Source organism: Canis lupus, chromosome 12 (genome assembly GCF_011100685.1).
Source record: "Canis lupus familiaris isolate Mischka breed German Shepherd chromosome 12, alternate assembly UU_Cfam_GSD_1.0, whole genome shotgun sequence".
Lineage (NCBI taxonomy): Eukaryota > Metazoa > Chordata > Mammalia > Carnivora > Canidae > Canis > Canis lupus.
Genome location: NC_049233.1, coordinates 48,949,297 through 48,970,228, shown reverse-complemented (window position 1 = coordinate 48,970,228; position 20,932 = coordinate 48,949,297). Strand labels below are relative to the sequence as shown.

The following is a 20,932-nucleotide window of genomic DNA, read 5'->3' as shown; positions in this document are numbered from 1 at the left end:
CTAGCCCTTCCTTGGGGGAGAGGGGGTTGCTCCCCCAAACAGTTCCATGTGTTCTCCACCTTCAGGCAGATTGCCTCTTTGATGATCATTTAGCCCAATGTCCAAACAAAGAGCACGCTGGGAAGAGGGCAAGAGAGAAAAACGAAGGAGAAAGGGGAGAGAGGGAGGACTGCAGGAGGAAGGACAACATGAAAAGACCATGAGCGTACCACAGCTAGGATGCAGCTACTGAGAAGAAGAGGTGGGGAGCACACTCAAGGGCAATCCCTGGGATCCCTGGGTGGCGCAGCGGTTTAGCGCCTGCCTTTGGCCCAGGGCGCGATCCTGGAGACCCGGGATCGAATCCCACGTCGGGCTCCTGGTGCATGGAGCCTGCTTCTCCCTCTGCCTGCGTCTCTGCCTCTCTTTCTCTCTGTGTGACTATCATAAATAAATTAAAAAAAAAAAAAAAAAAAGGCAATCCCTTCCAATTCCCGCCCCTCCCCCAGCTAGAAATATTCGACCCAGCTCAATCTCTGTTCACTGGGTATTGGTTAAATCAGTGCAGGGACTCCTTGTGATAGAATATATGTCTTATAATTCTACAGTCTGTATCAGGTTTAGCAAAATGTTTAGCAATATTTTATTTGATTTTTTTAAAAAGATTTATTTGTTTATTCATGAGAAACAAGAGAGAGGCAGACACAGGCAGAGGGAGAAGCAGGCACCCTGTGGGGAGCCCGAAGCAGGATTCGATCCCAGGACCCCGGGATCAAGACCTGAGCTGAAGCAGACGCTCAACCGCTGGGCCACCCAGGTGTCCCTCTAGTTTTAATACTAAAGTAAAATGTTGCTGGGACATCTGAACTTTCAGAAACAGAACGGACCCATGTATCCAGCACCTTAATCAACAAAAATCAATCACCAGTATCCCTGAAGCCCCCTCATGCACATCTAATTCTACTTTCACCCCCCAGGAGTAACCACTCTCCTGATTTTTAACAACATGGATTAGTTTCGCCGATTTTTGAATTTTATGTGAATGGAATCAAATAGAATGTATCCTTTTCTGTTTGGCTTCTTTCATTTCACATTTGTGAAATTCATCCATACTGTACTCTATTCATTCTCATGGCTACGTAGTGTTCCATTGTATGAATACGCCACAATTCATTTATCCATTCTATTGATAGGCTTTCGGGTAGTTTTATATTTCATGTACTCAAAACAGTGTGGCTTTGAATATTCTTACATGCATAGTTTTTGGTGAAGACACATATGCCAAGTCTATCTAGGAGTAGAATTTTAGGGTCATAGGCATGCATATGTATATTCAAATTCAGCATATGTTTCTATGCATATTTCTCACAATCACATGTATCCTATCAATCTATGTGAATCATATAAAGCACATGAGAGTCCCAGGCAGGAATGAGGGGCACTGGGTTTGTCTATTCCTTACCACTCTTAGAGACAGTCTATGCCTTCAAAAAATCATGTAAGAGGAACAAATCTTTAGTTTGCTTTTGTTATTTTTTATAAATATGTTACAGAGCAAAAGAACTATCACTGCCTGAATATAATTAACTGAAAAATTACTGGCAGACAATGCTGACCCCCGGACAGCTGCCTTGCTCCTTCCACCAAGAAGAAACTCACTCCACCCACTGGGCCCACAGCAAATGCCCAATGGATGGAAAGAAGAGGACACCAAGAACAGTATTTCATTAGTTCATGACTTGTTTTTATCAAATTAGTCTTAAAAAGTAGTTGGATGTATTCCAAAGACGAGAAATGGAAATGGAAATGGAAGCATAATTATTATTCTGTAAATCATGTGCTCCCTGGCCCACACACTAAGAATCAGGATCACATTGCTTTACAAAGCACTTCAAGTCACTGGACAGTTTTACAAAAACACTTAACAAAGCTCCAAAGGAAAAATCCCCTCCAGGAGCCTGCTTTTCCATACTATGATAGTCTTCTAAAGCATTGCCACAGAAACTACCTTATTTTACTTTCATATTCGAAAAAGATTCCAGAGTTTTCTCAGGTAAACATCCAATTAAGTCATAGACCTACCATGTGAGTCAGCTTAAGATTCGTTCTCCCCCTCTCCCTCTGCCCTTCTTCCCTCACTGCTTGCAGACACATTCTCTCTCTAAAAAAAAATAAAATAAAATAAGGAATGAACTGATATATCCTATATAACACGGATGGACCTTGAAAAACATTAAACTAAGTAAACAAAGCCAGACATAAAAGATCACACATTATATACTTGCATTTATATAAAATATCCAGAATAGACAAATCCATAGAGACAGGAAGTACATTGGTGACTGGCAGGGGGCACAGGGAAAGAGAATGGGGAATGACTATTAATGGGTATGGGTTTTCTTTTTGGGGTGATAGAAATGTTCTGGAATAGGTAATGACTACACAACCTTGTGGATATAGAAAATACCACTAAATTGTATACTTCAAAAGGATGAGTTCTATGATATATGAAGTTTATCTCCATTTTTTTAAATGTCAAGTTCAGACCAGGGCACTGACATAAAACAGCCATGGACTTGACTCCAGCTGCTACATGCATGATGCTGTGGACAAGCCATTTAAGCCCTCTGAGCTGCAGTCTCCTCCTCTGTAAAATGGAGATAAAACAATGATCTCAAATGGCAACTAGGATACTCAAGATGATACTTTTTGTCACAATGATCACACATAGAAAGTGCCTACTAATGATGCTAATGTTTGCAGAAATAGTAGAAACTGGCTCCTAGCAAATGCACCTTTTGACATCCCCCGGGATACACTCATCAATTATTTCTATCAAACCCACTAAGGGACATAACTGATATATATAATATATAAGGAGTTACACAAGTGAGGTTTGCTGTTCAGTCAAAAGGGGGGAAATCCTGCCATAAAGGATGACATATCAACAAGCAGAATAACAGGGATGCAAGAGTTGTCTCCAGAGTTCCTAAGGATAAGCTGTCAGGCAGTTGCTGCCAGGAAGTCCTTGTTGGCTGAGAATCAGCTGAGTAGGATGCCACCCCTCAAATACCATCTCCAAGATTCACCTCTTGCCAGAACAACCGCTGCCCCCTACACCTGCCTCAGTTTGTTGCTGGCACACATCATATTTAATCCCTCAAATAATAGTTGTAATAGGATCTTTCTAGTTAATGGTTTTAGCAATGTCAACAGTACTCCATAAACAGTACTCCATAAACAGTACTTTCCTTGAAAGTAGTATTTCAGGGGTGACAGTTCAAAATTTATTCTAGAATTACCAAGAACTGAAGAAAGACTGACTGCAGGGGGTATCCCTTTAATGGTCTTTGGGACTGCTCCTCTTGTGAACATCAATCACAGTAAGATCCTACAGAAGAAGAGCTTCCTTCTACTAGTTTTTTTTTTTTTTTTTTGCTTTTACCTTTTCCTAACTATAGTTTGATGTAATTTTTAAAAATCATCACACTGCTTTCAGCTTTTTTTTTTTTTTTAAGATTTTATTTATTTAGGGATCCCTGGGTGGCGCAGCGGTTTAGCGCCTGCCTTTGGCCCAGGGCGCGATCCTGGAGACTCAGGATCAAATCCCACGTCGGGCTCCCGGTGCATGGAGCCTGCTTCTCCCTCTGCCTATGTCTCTGCCTCTCTCTCTCTGTGTGTGACTATCATAAATAAATAAAAATTGAAAAAAAATTTTTTTTAATTTTTTTATTTATTTATTCATGAGAGACACAGAAAGAGAGAGGCAGAGACACAGGCAGAGGAAGAAGCAGGCTCCTTGCAGGGAGCCCCACTACAGGATCACGCCCCAGGGGACCCTCAGCTTTTTTACCAGTGTTTTTACATCATCGGCTTGCTGTACTGTTCCTTTCTCAGAAAGTATTTACGTATGTATAAATTATTTACATATGTATAAAATTTTGGCTAGTATATACATTACTTCTCTTAAATTTTCATGGCTTTGTTGAGTGTCAACATAGCTTATAAGTTAAAGTTGGAACCAGGTAAATTTAGGATCCGCTCCTTACTGGTTAATTTACTATGTAAAAGCTACTTAACTTCTCTGAGTATCAGCTGCTTCTTTGTAAAATGGATATATTATCTATTTGTGATAGAATGGTGATGAACATTAAATAAGATAGTGTTAAATAAGATAATAGAAACATTATGTTACAGAAATAAGATAATGAATCTAGAATGGCATAGATACCAGCTTTTAGTAACGACTATTATTATTGCTATTATGGCATTAGACAACCATGTTTGACTCTGGTTCAATATTGCTTTCCTCAAGAGTTAGTATGCCTTTTGGGGTTTGAGACACTTGGAAGAACTGGGCCTCTGTGAACCCTGTGAATGTATCTGTCACACAGGAAGTTCTGGGTTTAAATGATGTATTTCTCTGAGTTCCTCTTGTAAATAAAGTCTAGTGGAGACCCCTTGTTTCAGGCACCTGTATATACCACCTCATCATTCTCTTGACTTCACCTTTTTTTTTTTTTTTAAGATTTTATTTATTTATTCATGAGAGAGGCAGAGACATAGGCAGAGAGAGAAGCAGGCTCCACGCAGGGAGCCCGATGTGGGACTCGATCCTAGGACTCCAGGACCATGCCATGGGTGGAAGGCAGGCACTAAACCGCTGAGCCATCCAGGGATCCCCTTGACTTTACCTTTTAAGCGACTGCTGCTCCAACCAGAACTGCAGACCAGAGACCTACGCAGCACCTCACCTGAGGATGCAGTTTCTTTGACACTACAGAGTGGGACTCCCTCAGCATATCTCTTGGCACAACGTAGAGGTGTAGGAAGTTTACCCAGATGGAGCCACCCACCCTGAGACTTGCCATAGGAACATTTTGTGGACAAGTTCCAGAATTCTGAACTCCCAAATCCCCCCTGAACTTTTGAACCCCTAAAGCAACTTTTACTTGATAGAGGAAAGTTGCCGCTTCTTGCTCGGAGACCAAAAGACCTCACTTGAGGCAACTGCTTCCTAAAGTGATACTCCTCTTCTTCAAAATCCTTCCACCCCAGCCAATAGTTAGGGTCAGGTCTCAGCACCATGTGAGGAAACAGAGTCCCTGCTCTTGCAGGAACTAGATTCATAGCGAAGGACTTTCAGTTTCCACTGTTCTGTACTGATGGAACTGAGGGAACACATAGGTGAGGGAAGGTCAATGGGATGAATGTCAGGCTAGACTGATGAGAATTTATTGACACAAAAGCACTCTCTTGTAAGTTGTGGCTTAGTATCTGGCACAGACACCTGAAGCTGGCCTGGCTCCTTGAAGTCTGGGCACAGTAATGGCCTACAGAGGCTAATAGGGATGCAGGAACAGCTTTGGCAGAATGTTGAGGGAGGAGTCAAAAGGCAAAAAGATGGGTGCACTAGACTGGATTTATTATGAACCGAAGCACTCACTGTCTGAACATGATCCCAGGAAGATCTGATCACTAAAGGGATAAAGGGCATTATGAAGGAGTCCAGTGGTTCTGTTCTCTGTTGACCAGAGTTGTCTATAGGAGATGCTGCCATAGTATAAGGCTCTTCTGAATTAATGGGAAATGACAAGATTCCAAAATCGCAGAGGCCAGGCTGTGACAACTAACCATCAGAGGCTAGGTGGATGTAAATATAAGAACTGCCGACAAGGCCACACTGGCAAACAAGAGGTTTTGGCCATTTGGAAGGCATCTATGGCAATGCTGATTGGCCATGGGAAAGATGAGGAGACAATTGACCAGGATGTTATTTGACTTGTATAAAAAATGAGTCAGCTGAGAGCAGAAGGTTGATATCAGTTGCTGTAATTCATAGGTTTACAGGCCAATGACTGAGAAGAGGTAAGGTCTTCTTGGGAAAAAACCCGGCAATACTACCACAAAGCTCATACAATAAAGGTTTCACTGATCCTTCTACAAAAGGACATGGAACCACTTACTAGGATTGTTGGCACTGAGGAAAGTGGAATGCCAGATTTTTCATGTTGGTTATGGGTCTAAGCTGACTCTGATCCTATGGGACCAAAATGGTAGTTTTCCAATTGGAGCAGAGGCTTATGCACTCCACGTGACAAAGTTGTCACCATGTCTAGTAGGTCCACAAAAGCATCTAGTGGTTATTTCATATAGATACACCTAGAAACTGGCAAAACCCTCATAATGGTATCCTGTGGAAGAGTCAGGACACTCTCTCTGTAGAAGAGGAAGACCCCCTATAGATGCTATTTTTCTTACATTTATAAAGCAAAACAGTATTTTGCTCCTGGAATAATAGTTGGCAGTCTGAAAAAATAAAGATAAAAGATAGTCTATATTCCTTTACAAGATGGTATGAAGGAACATTCACATTATATTTGCCTTTTGTCATGTCTGATAGTCTTACATGTCCATGATATTTAGTGACCCGAATTTTGTCCATTATCAGACAAGCTGAATGTAAGATACCATAAAAAGCCCAAGAACAAATTCATATTTGGCAATTTGAGATTCAACAGTTAAACAATATTCATTTGGGCAAATGAAGTCCCCATTCTCCCCACAGTGTTACCATTTTTAACAAGTATAAATACAAATTTGTTAGACAAAGAGGAAGAAAAAAAGGACACCAGCTTATGAAGTTGAAATTAAAAGCTATAATTAGGAATGACTGCAGCTCACTTTTACCTTTATAGGGAAAAGTTGTGGAATGAAGTGATTTAGCACTGAATTCCTTACACTGATGACCTTAAAGAATTTTAGGTGTCAGAGCTGATCCAAAAAATGACACACAAAAAATTCTTAAGGTTAAAGAACCATATCCTATTCTTATTTAACCTTACTTGCCTCCACAGTGCTTTGCACAGAGTAGATACTCATTAAACACTTGGTGAGACAAAGAATCTTAAAATTTATATAAAACCACAAAAGATCGAGACTAGTCAAAGCAATCTTGAAAAAGAAAAGCAAAGTTGGAGGTATCACAATTCTGTACTTCAAGTCACGTTACAAAGTTGTAGGGATCAAAACAGTACAGTACTGGCACAAAAACAGACACACAGATCAATAGAACAGAAGAGAAAATCCAGAAATAAGCCCACAATTATATGGTCAATTATTTTTTTAAAGTTATTTATTTATTTATTTATTTATTTATTTATATATTTATGCACGCATTCATTCATTCATGAGAGACAGAGAGAGAGAGAGAGGCAGAGACACAGGCAGAGGGAGAAGCAGGCTCCATGCAGGAAGCCCAATGCGGGACTCGATCCCGAGACTCCAGGATCGCGCCCTGGGCCAAAGGCAGGCGCCAAACCACTGAGCCACCCAGGGATTCCCCTATATGGTCAATTAATCTTCAACAAAGCAGGTAAGATTATGCAACGGGAAAAAGATAATCTCTTCAACAAATGGTGTTGGGAAAACTGGACAGCAACATACAAAAGAATGAAACTGGACCACTTTCTTATACCATATACAAAAATGAACTCAAAGTGGATTAAAGACCTAAATATGAGACCTGAAAACATAAGAATCCTAAAAGAGCACAGGCAGTAACTTCTTTGACAGTAGCCATAGTAACTTCTTTTTAGATATGTCTCCTGAGGCAAGGAAAACAAAAGCAAAAATAAACTATCAGGACTACATCAAAATAAAAAGCTTCTGTGCAGAAGAAAACAATCAACAAAACTAAAAGGCAAACTACTGAATGGGAGAAGATATATGCAAATGACTATCTGATAAAGGGTTAGAATCTAAAATGTATAAAGAACTTATAGAACTCAATACTCAAAAAAAAAAAAAAAAAAAGAATAATCCAACAAAAACTGGGCAAAAGACTTGAGCAAACATTTCTCCAAAGAAGTCATCCAGTAGGCCAAGATACACATCAAAAGATACTCTTCATCATTTATCATCAGGGAAATGTAAATCAAAACTACAATGAGATATCACTGCACACCTGTCAGAATGGCTAAAATCAACAACACAAGAAACAACAAGTGTTAGCAAGGATATGGAGAAAAAGAAACACTCATGCACTGTTGATGGGAATGCAAACTGGTGCAGCCACTGTAGAAAATAGTATGGAGGTTCCTTAAAATGTTAAAAATAGAACTACCTTCTGATCCAGCAATCGCATCACTGGATATTTACCCAAAAAATACAATAACTCTAATTCAAAGGGACACATGCACTCCAATATTTATAGCAGCATTATATACATTAGCCAAATTATGAAAACAGCCCAAGTGTCCCTGGATGGGTAAAAAGGACGTGGTAAATATATACAATGGAATATTATTCAGCCATCAAAAGAATAAAATCTTGCCATTTACAACGACGTGGATGGATCTAGAAAGTACAACACTAAGTAAAATAAGTCTGTCAGAAAAAGACAAATATCATATGATTTCACTCATATGTAGAATCTGAGAAACAAACAAGGAAAGGGAAAAAAATAAGAGAGACAAAGCAAGAAACAGACTCCTAATTATACAGAACAAACTAATGGTTATCAGAGGGGAAGTGGGCAAAGGGATGGGTTAAATAGGTGATGAGGATTAAGGAGTGTATTTGTTGTGATGAGCCCTGGTGATATATGGAAGTGTTGAATCACTATATTGTATGCCTGAAGCTGATAGAACACTGCATGTTAACTAACTGGAATTATAATACAAACTTAAAAAAAAAAACAGTTGGTGAGAGCTATTTCTCTATGACAAGAGATCACTAGAAAAGCAGCACCAGGAGCAAGGATTCTGAGCGTGTCAAAAGGATTTTGTGTCCTGTACTATCCATGCCTCCTCTGCCTCAGGATGATCAAACAGTAAATGAGATGAAGTTTCTCTTTGAAAAAGTTTACCTCATAGTACAGAAGTACAGAGATAAATAAAGGAAGAATGACAGAAATATGATCATTGTACATTGCTTAATGCATTAATGGATCTCGGCAATCAACAGGTAATAACATTACAGAGAGAGACAGCAGCAACTAGACATTGTATACCTTCTGTTGGAAGTACATAACACCAATTGTGCCTCTCACTCTCCAAAAAGAGCCCAAATTTGATCAAGCTTCTAGGAGATCTAACTACCAATGTAGAGAAAATATGAGGAATAGAGGCACGTGTTAAAGGACACCATGCGGATGCTTTCTTCTAACTTGACTTTTTATTTCTAGCCTTTTTATTTCTCAGTTTTTAAAATTTTATTTGTAAGTATAATAAAAATATATTAATGGAAAAAATTAACGTACAAAATACAAGCCCCAATTTTTTATTTACAGATTAAAAATACATAAAATAAAAGAATTAGAAAAGCTATGCACATTATTCATTGAAAATGTGCAAATACACAATAGAAAATTGCTATTACACTCCGAATTTTCTGTCATTCTGCAGTCACAGCTAAATAAAGCTTTGAACAAAGTAGCAGTTCTTTATATTAAATGCTTACATACACACTTTGAATGAACACTATGTATATCACTATTTAAAAATTTTAATGTTTAGAATCAGCTGGCTTCAGGGCGCCTCAGTGGCTCAGTTGGCTGAGTGTCTGCCTTCAGCTCAGGTCATGATCTCTAGGTCCTGGGATCAAGCCAGAGTCTGGCTCCTTGCTCAGCAGGGAGTCTCTTCTTCCTCTCCCTCTGTTCCACCCCTCTGTTCATGCTCTCTCTCTCTCTCTCTCTCTGTCTCTGTCTCCCTCCCTCAAATAAATAAATAAATAAATAAATAAATAAATAAATAATCTTTTTTTTAAAATTTGCTTACTTCAAATCTATTTTTTTTTTTTTTTACTTCAAATCTATTAACCAGTGTGACCTAAACCGGATTAAGGAAAACGCTACTTATTGAGGATATTTATATGAATTTTTTCTATGTATAATAATAATCAGAGTAGAGAAAACAGTCTCACAAGGAGGTGTTTACAGGAATGGAAGAACAGATTTTAAAGTAACTTTAGCAAGCTCAAGATATTTACTTCTTAATTTTTATCTAAAGTGAATTAGCAGGGCAGCCCCAGTGGCGCAGCAATTTAGCACCACCTGCGGCCCAGGGAGTGATCCTGGAGACCCAGGATCGAGTCCCACGTCAGCTCTCTGCATGGTGCCTGCTTCTCCCTCTGCCTGTGTGTGTCTGCGCCTCTCTCTATGTGTCTCTATGAATAAATAAATAAAAATCTTTAAAAAAAACAAATAAAAAATAAAGTGAATCAGCAGAAGTTGCATTTTCAAAATTTATCTTCAATCTATAGTAGCCAACTTGAGTAATTTATTGTATATGGTTAAATTTAAATTATCTTTCAATGAAAAAAATGGACTTCCAGATTCATGAATCTCCTCTATATGGATTTTCTTTTGATGGAAAATTAAATTCAAAATGCTTGATAAAATTCAAGAGATATCCGGTGATCATTCGTTATATATGTAGAAAGTCACATGTGGATATTCTTCATTGACAGTGGTTATAATTATGGAATACGTCATAACAATCAATTGAAACTCTGCTCTTCTAAGCTTTTGTTTCTCTTTTGATCTTATTTGCCATTGAAAAGCACATTGCTTTTCTTCTTTGCACAAGAGTACTAAGATGATTAAAATACAAAAGATATCACAGAAATTCATATTTTTAGGGCAGCCCAGGTGGCTCGGCAGTTTAGTGCCACCTTCAGCCCAGAGTGTGATCTTGGAGACCCGGGATAGAGTCCTGCATCGGGCTCCCTGGATGGAGCCTGCTTCTCCCTCTGCCTGTGTCTCTGCCTCTCTCTCTCTCTCTCTCTCTCTCTCTCTCTCTCTCTATCTCTCATGAATAAATAAATAAAATCTTTGTTTTAAAAAAAGAAATTCACATTTTTAAAGAGTTGCCATCAAACTAGCTTCTTATCTTGAGGAACACTAAGAGTTCCTACTTTTTTTTTTTTTTTTAATTTTATTTTATTTATTCATGAGAGACACAGACTGAGAGAGAGAGAGGCAGAGACACAGGCAGAGGGAGAAGCAGGCTCCATGCAGGGAGCCTGATGTGGGACTCGATCCTGGGACTCCAGGATCACGCCCTGGGTCAAAGGCAGGCGTTAAACCGCTGAGCCACCCAGGGATCCCAGTTCCTACTTTTGACAGAACTTTTCCCTCAAAAGTCATCATACATCTGTACACTATAACTATTGTTCATGATCAGCTTCTACTTATCACATAATAAAGACAATAATCTCAAATTTAACAGATTAGCCTTTATGTAAATTCATAACTTTTCATATATCACTAAGCCTACTGTTTAATTCTGCTGACATTTTTAAAAAGATTTATTTATTTATTTATTTATTTATTTATTTATTTGAGAGAAAGCAAGAAAGAGAGAGAGAGAGAGAAAGCGAAAGAGAGTACAGGAATATGAGTAGGGGGAGGGAGTGGCAGAAGGAGAGGGAGAAGCAGACTTCCCACTGAGCAGGGAACCCAATCCAAGGCTCAGTCCCAGGACCCCAAGATCATGACCAGAGCCAAAGGCAGACGCTTAACTGACTGAGCCACCCAGACACCCCTCTGCTGACATATTTTCATAGCCAAGACATTTGTGATGCAGGAAGTAGCAGGTTTATTGACTTTCTGACACTAGCTTCTTCATGCTCATAATTACTCTAGAATGTTTTATCATTCTAGCTTCAGCATTAGAACAGCCTCATACACAAAATTTTAAGTCCAAACCACATTTGCTGATAATACTCAAAAGCCTGGATGTTACAGCAATGTCTAATTGCTATAATAAGTTCTAAACATTTACCCTATGCTTGTCACAAACCAACACCAGACCACACTGAAAAACACTACTCGGTAAGACAAATGACCTGATTTTTTTTCAATATCAACAAAAAAACTGCAGAAAATAAAAAAGAGATGGAGGAGAAACTCAGAGATTAAGAAAGACTTAAAAGACTTAGTGAATTGTTATATACAGCCTCTCTTGGATTCCCATGAAAAGAAACTTAAAATTTTATGTGACAGAAAAATGTAATTATTGAATATTTTATGATATCAAGGAGTGATTAATTTTTGAATGTGTGATAAAGATGGTGCAGTTATTTACTTTAGAAGAGTGGTTTTAGATATACAAAATGAAATAATTACAGATGAAATAACATGATTCATCCAAAGTAACCCAGTTTTGGAGGAAAGGAGTATAGATGAAATAAGATTGGCCATACTCTGAAAATTATGAAATCTAGGTGATTTGTATAGGTCCATTGTGCTTTTCTTTCTATTTTCATATGTATTAAATGTTTTCTAATTAAACTTTTTTAAGTGGTCAAAAAAAGCCCAGTGACCAAAGGCTACTATGAAAAATCAAGTATTTTATTCTTGATCCATAGACATTTAAAAAAAAAATAGTAGGACATATGTACAAATAATCCAGGTCACAGATAATGGTTAGCACAGTCAGGGGTAGATTCACAGAAGACACATAGCTCTGAGACACCCTTGGTTCTTAGCATTAAGCTTGTTTGTGGGTAACTCTTAATCTTTTAAAACTCAGGTCTCTTACGGTGTTTTCTGGGTAGCACAAACAGTCTAGATTTTGTTAAAGTTTTTTTATTCCTTTGTATTACAAACATAGATATCTAGAATATGCTTAGATTTTTAAAAACTCTTTAGTGGGCACCTGGGTGATTCAGTCGGTTGAGGGACTGATGATTTTGGCTCAGGTCGTGATCTCAGGGTGGTGAGACTGAGCTCTGTGTGGGGCTACATGCTCAGTGGGGAGTCTGCCGGAGTTTCTCTCCCTCTCCCTCTGCCTCTTCCCCACTCTCTCTCTCTAAAATAAATAAAAGCTTTAAAAAAAAATAAAACCCTTCAGTCTGCACTGCCTCCCTTCAGTTGTCAGGCATAACTGAGTGGAGGTAAACCACACTCCCTCAGCTTAGACAGCTTAGAGAGGATGTTTCTGAAGATGCTTGAATCATGGGCAAGTCAAACCTGACTGGAATGGTGATTTTCAAAAACCTTATAGGTTAGCAACACAGACTAAATGCGTGCGTTTCTCCAGATTCATATATTGAAGTCCTAATCCCCACGGTGATATTAGGAAGCAGGGCCTTTGGAAAGTACTTAGGTTTGGATGAGATTGTGAGGGTTGTACTCTCATGATGGGATTAGTACCTTTATACAAGAGGAAGAGACTAGAGTCTCCCCACCCTCTGCCATGTGAGGACACAGCAAGAAGGTGGCTGTCTACAAGCCAGGAAGAGAGTCCTCACCAAAACCAAAAAATCACTGCCACTTCATCTTAGACTTCAGAATTTTTAAGAAGTAAATGTTTATTGTTTAGTTGTTGTCACAGAAGCCCAAACTAAGATAGTCAGCCTCATGATTACTTTAGAAGTTATTTTAAATTTAATCACACAAGTAATGCATGTCTAAACTCTCATTGTAGAATAAAATTAAAATATGACAAAGCAAAATTCCCCTTGATCATTACCTCGCTCCTCTCCATCCCATTCCCTTCCTATAGGAAAATATATTCCCAGTTTGGTGTCATCCCTTCCAGATTATTTCTGTGAGTGCACACACACACGGAAGCACAAATATATATACTCTTTCAACAGTATATAGTAGTGTGTGTGTATATTTTAGCATAATTGCCACATGTATTATTTGCAATGTGCTTTTTTTCAAAAACTGCTATTATAGTATTCTATGGAAAATATAGTTTATTAGGCAATTCCCTTATTGATAATCACTTAGGTTGTTTCCAATTCTTTTGTCACAAATAACACTGCAATAAATAAATGTCTCTTTGTGTCCATCATATTCATTTTCATATAGCTAAATGAAAGGAAAAGAGGGCAAGTGTCTTGCCCACGTTTGTAGCATGGCCTAGAGCAGAAAAGAGAAGATCTACCAGCCTACTGACATGCTTCCCAAGGATCTCCCAACATAATATAAGAGCATTCATTCTGCTTAATCAGTTCCGTGCTATAATATATTTTTAAAATATGTATTTTTAAAATGTATAAACATATAATACAATGTATATATTACACAAATATATATTATATATTACACATATATACAAACAATTCAAGTTAGCCTGACAGAGAAGCTTTTGGATATAACTCCTACTGGATCAGCTACATTCCTTAAAAAATTCCCAGACATGTCTTTTTCTGCTCACCAGGGCCACAGAGAGGACAGTCAGAGCAACATTCCACCAAAGCACATTCCACACTCTGAGGCTGAGAAAGTGCTCTTTCAAGAGGAAACAGCACATGCTTTCCTCCTAGCAGCACCTTCATTTCTGGGGATGTAACTTTCATGCTGCCTTACAGAGAAAAGGCAACCAGGACAACAGAAAAGGGCAAAAGAAACCCCATGTGGGCACCAGCTGGACCCCACCATAATAATGGTGGGAATGACAAGAGGGCAAACATTTTCTGAGCTTCTTACCCTAAGCTGTATATCATGGTAAGGTTGTCACTTAATCCTCTTGGTGGCACAAGGGGTTGGGTCTAGGATTGCACATTTCACATTTCAGAGATGAGGAAATAAACTGGAGAGAGGTGTGAGGCCACTTCATCAGGACTGCACTGCTAATAAGTGGTTCGGTCAGGATGTGAACCCAGGTTGTCAAAGCCCAGGGCAAATACTTGGACCCTAGTATCAAGAAGGCATCAACTTTCCATGTTAGGACAAGTATAGGCCATATTCTAAGGTATTCTTTCAGAATAAATGCATTTTTGACTTAAATTTGGGCAAAGCCCTATATTACTGGTCACTGTTATCAAGAGTTCTCTGCAGAGGACCCTGTTGAACAGAGAAGTGTTCCATGTACTTTATGGGCTGGCACAGGGTAGGAATTCCACCAAACAACCATGTGCACATCACATTCCATATTCCACAAACTCCTATCTGTGCATTGGTCTTTTCCCACATAGAGTTTGTGTGTGTGTGTTAAACTCTTGTTTGGTTTAGACTTATTATCTCAGCTGTCACAATACAGTGGCTGAGGCAACATGGAAATAGTCTGTAGTAGTAGTTCTTAAAACCCAGTATTTCCCCCCCCAGAATGTCTGATTCGTAGAAATTATATTGCAGGGGTGCCTGGGTGGCTAAGTCGGTTAGGTGTCTGATTCTTGGTTTCGGCTAAGATCATGGGATTGAGCCCCAAGTCAGCTTCTATGGTCAGCAGGGAATCAGCTTGAGATCTCTCCTTCTCCCTCTGCCCCTCCATCCCCTAAAATAAACTAAATACATCTTTAAAAGAAAATTATACTGCAGGCATTTGGGGCTTATTACAAAAACAGTTGATGAAAGCCAAAGATTTACATTAGAGGGGCACATTTCTCCCATCTCCTAAATGAAGATACCTTTCGACATTATGGAGGAATTCAAATATTATTACTTACATTAAATAAAGTTAATCATAAGAAAGCTTTAAATATACATTTGGTTTTAATGAACTTGATTAAGGCAGCGATTGGGGAATCTTACTTTTGTTTAAGACTTTTAGTGCCTCCTCCTCTTTTCCCTAAGAAGCCATCTGCTCTACTTAGCTGAACTGGGAGTCCAAGAAGAGTCCTATTAGTGGTTTACCATTTTTTTTTGCAAAAGCTTCCATTTCCACCTGCTGGGTTTTGCAAAACCCATTTCCATTTCCATGGGAGCTGCACCATCTCGCATAGCCAGATAGGAGAGGGGCAGAAATGGGGAACCTTTCTCTGGCACCAGCTCCCTACGTCTGTAGTGTTTTAGGTGAGTCTGAATGGACTAGCTGCTTCCCTCCTATAAGTCCACATACTTTGTCACATTACCAATTCCTATTTTTTTGCCCCAAATCAACCACTTTGAAATTATCTTGTTCATTAATTTATTTACTTATATATTAACTCTTGTCACCTGCATGCCATGGGAACTCCAAGGGAACAGGAGCCCTTTCCATGGTCACCAGTTTATCTCAAAGCCTGCAGCAATCCCTGGGCACAGCAGCACTTATAAATATGTGTTGAATGAATCAGTTGGATATGAGATGGCTCGTCAATAATGTAAAAGTAGGATCTAAAGATTGTTCTAAATACTTGCCTGTTTTACCAAATAGTATTTTATAAACTCACTGGTTAGGAGAAGGAATAGACCAGAAACCTTCACTTTTCCGCACCCCTCACTCTGGAGGAGGGAGTACAAACTTTTTTTTTTTTTTTAACCTATGCTCTCTTTCAAGTTCAGAAAATAACTTTCCCATAAAACACATTTTCAACTTAGTTTTGGCAAAGTCAACAACCACAGAGTAATTATAGGCTTTACACCTAACAGAATCATAAATTAATTGAAAAGCTTTGGTATTGCCACATCTTACCTCTCCTTTGGCTATCAGCAAGAATCCGTTAGGGAAGCAACTGATATCCACTCAGTAGTTAGAGACAAATGCTTCAAGTCAGCCATAAAATTGTCTAATTGTCTTTGAACATTAAACTCTTTTACAGCAGAGCCACATTTGACTGCATTATTAATATTGTGACTTGGCATAGAAGAAAAAAGACCTGTTCCATCATTTGGGGAATTCATTCTTCTAGGGTATTGATTTGTAATTTAATACAATGAAGCAGACATTTAGCTACAATATCCCCAAACTCTAGGAGTGCAGATGTATTTTCAAGTCTTCCAGGGAAGACACTTAGCCTCAAAACATACAAGTATATACTGGATTTCAGAAAACTAAATCTTGGGACACCTCAGTGGCTCAGCGGTTGAGCATCTGCCTTCGGCTCAGGGCATGATCCCTGTAGTCTGGGATCAAGTCCCACTTGGGGCTCCCTGCATGGAGCCTGCTTCTCCCTCTGCCTGTGTCTCTGCATCTCTCTGGGTCTCTCATGAATAAATAAATAAAATCTTAAAAAACAAAAGAAAGAAAACCAAATCTTACTATTTATCAGCACTAGGTACTAACTGAGATGTCAACTCAGAGAATATAGCTTACACACACACACACACACACACACACACACACACACCCGGCTAGGTTGATCTAAATGGAAGACAGATAGAGAAGGCTACTTTTTGAAGAGCACAGTGACTATGAAGAGAAACATTTCTCCATACATGCTTACTCACGGTGGCTGGAGGCAAGGGGGTTCTTATACAAACTAGGGTAACTTCAACAAGGTGAGACCAGCATTCTGTTCCTCAACTGGACATCTGCTTGGCTAGCAGACTTGCTAACTTGCCCCTATTTACTGAGACAGAGAAAAATAGAACTGGAGATGGTCCAGAAAGACCACAGGGTGAAGAGTGGACCAACCTTCCCACAAATTCCAGATTCTGGATCCCTGAGACACATGGAAGTGGACTCTGCAGAGTGAATACCAGGAGCCAGAGAATGAATGCTACAGGGCTACTCATCTCATTAGGTTGCTGTAAGTTCTCATATGTGTATATAGCATAGTGCCTAACACTTAGTAAGAGCTGTAAGTGCTAGTGGTTGCATCTATTCTTTTATTTGAAGGCCAGATTCTATGTGAATAGTCCTTATCCTCTGTGGACCTCAATCTGTAAAAGTGTAGATAATATAGTTTACCTCACATGGTTGTATCTATGTAAGGGCCTTGTACCTTGTAAGCATTTAATGCAGTATAAACTTTCAGATCATTCATTCACTCACTCATTAGATGATCTGTGAACAGCTAGTTAAACATCCAGGCATATAGCAGCAAAGCAGATATGCTTCCTGCCCTCATGGAGCTTAAAGTCTAGTGAGGAAGACTGGCACAAAACAAGTGACTCTCAGTATGATATTAAAGGGAAGTGCAGGGGATCCCTGGGTGGCTCAGTGGTTTAGCGCCTGCCTTTGGCCCAGGGCACAATTCTGGAGTCCTGGGATTGAGTTCCACGTCGGGCTCCCTGCATGGAGCCTGCTTCTCCCTCTGCCTGTGTCTCTGCTTCTCTCTCTCCCTCTGTCTTTCATGAATAAAGAAATAAAAATTAAATAAATAAAATAAAGGGAAGTTCAGGGAGTTTAGCAATATGTATCTAAGGGAATGAACCTAGCCTGGGAGAATCAGGGAAGTTCCCTTCAAGGAAGTGGAATTTCAGCTGATACATGATGGGTAAATAAAAATGGACCAGATGAAAAAACATTCTGGGTGGGATAAGTAGCATGTGCAAAAACCCAGAGTCCAGTATTAGCGTAGCACATTAGAAAAGCTGGAACAAGTCCAGTATGGACAGGTGACAAAAAGCAAACAAGGAGTGAGATAGTTAATTTCATGTGTCAACTTGGTTGGGCCACAGGTGTACAGATATTTATCAATATACTCAGACATTATTCTGGATGTTTCTGTAAGGTTGTTTTTGGATTAATGTTTTCATCTGTAGACTTTGAGTAGAGCAGATTGCCCTTCATAATGTGGGTGGGCCTCATCTAATCATCTAAAAGCCTGAATAGAACAACAATAGAAAACCCACTAGTCTCCCCCAAGCAAGAGAGAATTCTCTAGCTGACTGCCTTTTACTTCATCTGCAACACTGGCTCCTTCTGGTTCTCTAGCAGGTTGCCTTCAGACTGACCTAAGACATCAGCTCTCCTGGGTCTCTAGCCTGCTGGCCCACCCTGCTGTTTTTGGACTTGCCAGCCTCCACAATCATATGAGCTTATTCCATATAATAAATCTCTATATAGGGCGGCCCCAGTGGCTTAGCAGTTTGGCATCACCTTTGACCCAGGGCATGATCCTGGAGACCCGGGATCAAGTCCCATGTCTGGCTCCCTGCGTGGAGCCTGCTTCTCCCTCTGCCTGTGTCTCTGTGTCTCTCATCAATCAATCAATCAATCAATCAATCAATCAATCTCTGTATATATGTCTGGCTCCCTGCGTGGAGCCTGCTTCTCCCTCTGCCTGTGTCTCTGTGTCTCAAATAAATAAATAAATAAATAAATAAATAAATAAATAAATCTCTGTATATATACATGTATCATTGATCTGTGTCTCTGAAGAACCCTGACTAATATAGGGAATAAGGAGAGATAAGGTGGTGGTGTAGGTGGGGCCACCCAAGGTCTAGTAGTCCCAGTGGGTAAGTCATGGAATATGAAGGTGAGGAGATATATGGAGCAATGCTGAGCCCTGGGAGGGCATTTTAGAGGAAGTATCATGACTAGATCTGCGATTTTTAAATGGTCTGCCAAGGTACAGCATGACAAGCAGAGGGATGAAGCAATAGGGGAGCTGGTTTATCATGGGCTGTTACTGCTGCAGCATGAGCAGATGTCAGAGGCTTGGATTGGGGTAGAGATGGGGAAAATCTGACATGGAAGGATCTATGAAATATTGAGAAGTTTTGATCCACATGATTGGATATTAATGTCTTTTCTCTTAGAAAAGGGAGATAAAACATTCTGTAATTCTCCTTCAAGGAAAGTGCTTGTTAGTATAGTGGATTCATTGGTTCTTCTTATCTATCTATCTATCATCTATCTATCTATCTATCTATCTATCTATCTATCTATCTATCATCTATCTATCTATCTATTTATTTATTTCAGAAAAAGAGAGATAGCAAGAGAGAGCAGAAGTGGGGCAGAGAGGGAGAAGCAGGCTCCCAACGCGGGGCTCAATCCCAGGACACTGGAATCATGACCTGAGCCGAAGGCAGCCACTTAACCAACTGAGCCACCCAGGTACCCCATTTTTCCAATTTAAACATATTTATTTGCTCATACCTTCCAGTCTATTGATTATTCTATCTCCTTTCTTCAGTCTAACAGTGATATAACTGTAAAAACAGGAGCTAAGAGAAAAAAAATGGATCAGAACTTTGGCTGAATTCCCAGACAGGAATGCATTTATGGTCACAGGCACACACCGCCAGCTCTCATTCCCATAGACACAGTTTTCTGGGGCTCACAGCAACAATAATTGACCCTTCACTTGCAACTCTTATAGCAAATTGAGGATAATATGGCCTCCCATGGATTCCCATGATTGCATTTTGTATGTGTGTGTGGTACAAACAAAACCAACCGTCTTTTTAAACTCTTGACATTCATATGCAAAAGTTTAATAAATAAATAGATTTGCTTCTCAAAGCAATCTCTTGATTTTGAACTGGTCTGCCGCTATGTAGCATGAAGACTGGAGGGTCAGGGCAGTGGGGAAGCTGGGAGATATCTCCAGCCCCCATAAAGTAAAACGTTCAGAATCAAGTTATGCAGGGGATCCCTGGGTGGCTCAGCGGTTTAGCGCTGCCTTCGGCCCAGGGCCTGATCCTGGAGTCCTGGGATCGAGTCTCGCATCAGGCTCCTTGCATGGAGCCTGCTTCTCCCTCTGCCTGTGTCTCTGTCTCTCTGTCTCTCTCTGTGTGTGTCTCTCATGAATAAATAATAAAATAAAATCTTAAAAAAAAAAAAGAATCAAGTTATACATTTATCTTGGGAACACTTTCAAAGCAAGTTCTTCTGGCCTGATGTTCCATATCCTTGATTTATTCCCACTGGGGCCCTTCCTGTTGGCTCTACCTGGCCCCAAGTCGGAGCATTGTGAGTGGTAGCCTGATGTCCGGCCCGAAGTGAAGACCACTGGTGGTCTGTGTCTCTGAAAGTAAACTAGGCTACTTAACTCCCTGCTGCCACTGAGAAAGTGTTATTACTCACTTAAGGTCACAACAGAATGAGGCCAAACAAAAAGGGATTCCAAATAGCCCATTGGCTCCCCTTCCCATGTGATAAGTTAGTTTAGGAGCCCTCATCCCATGCCCACTTTAGAAGATGGAAAAAGGGCCATGAATTTCCCTGCAGAATCTGAACCACTGAGAAATGGACAGGCTCCACTAGTCTCCTCTCTCTCCAGCTGAGACCAGAGCTGCAATCCGAGGAGCCCCATTTCAGAGCCTGCAAACAGAACTGACTACTGGGACTTCACACTCTTGGGGGTTCACAGATGGAAGGGTGCTGGGGCAAGGCTG

The 20,932-nt window shown here is 39.8% G+C and overlaps 1 protein-coding gene across 1 annotated transcript in view; it reads right to left on the bottom strand.

The window, feature by feature from the left end:
* Positions 1–20,932, bottom strand: part of ANKRD6 (ankyrin repeat domain 6) — a 197,897-nt gene that overhangs the window by 91,554 nt on the left and 85,411 nt on the right. Inside the window, 1 exon segment of the mRNA XM_038554726.1 lies at positions 2,062–2,140. The gene's annotated coding sequence lies outside the window, so the exon portion shown is untranslated.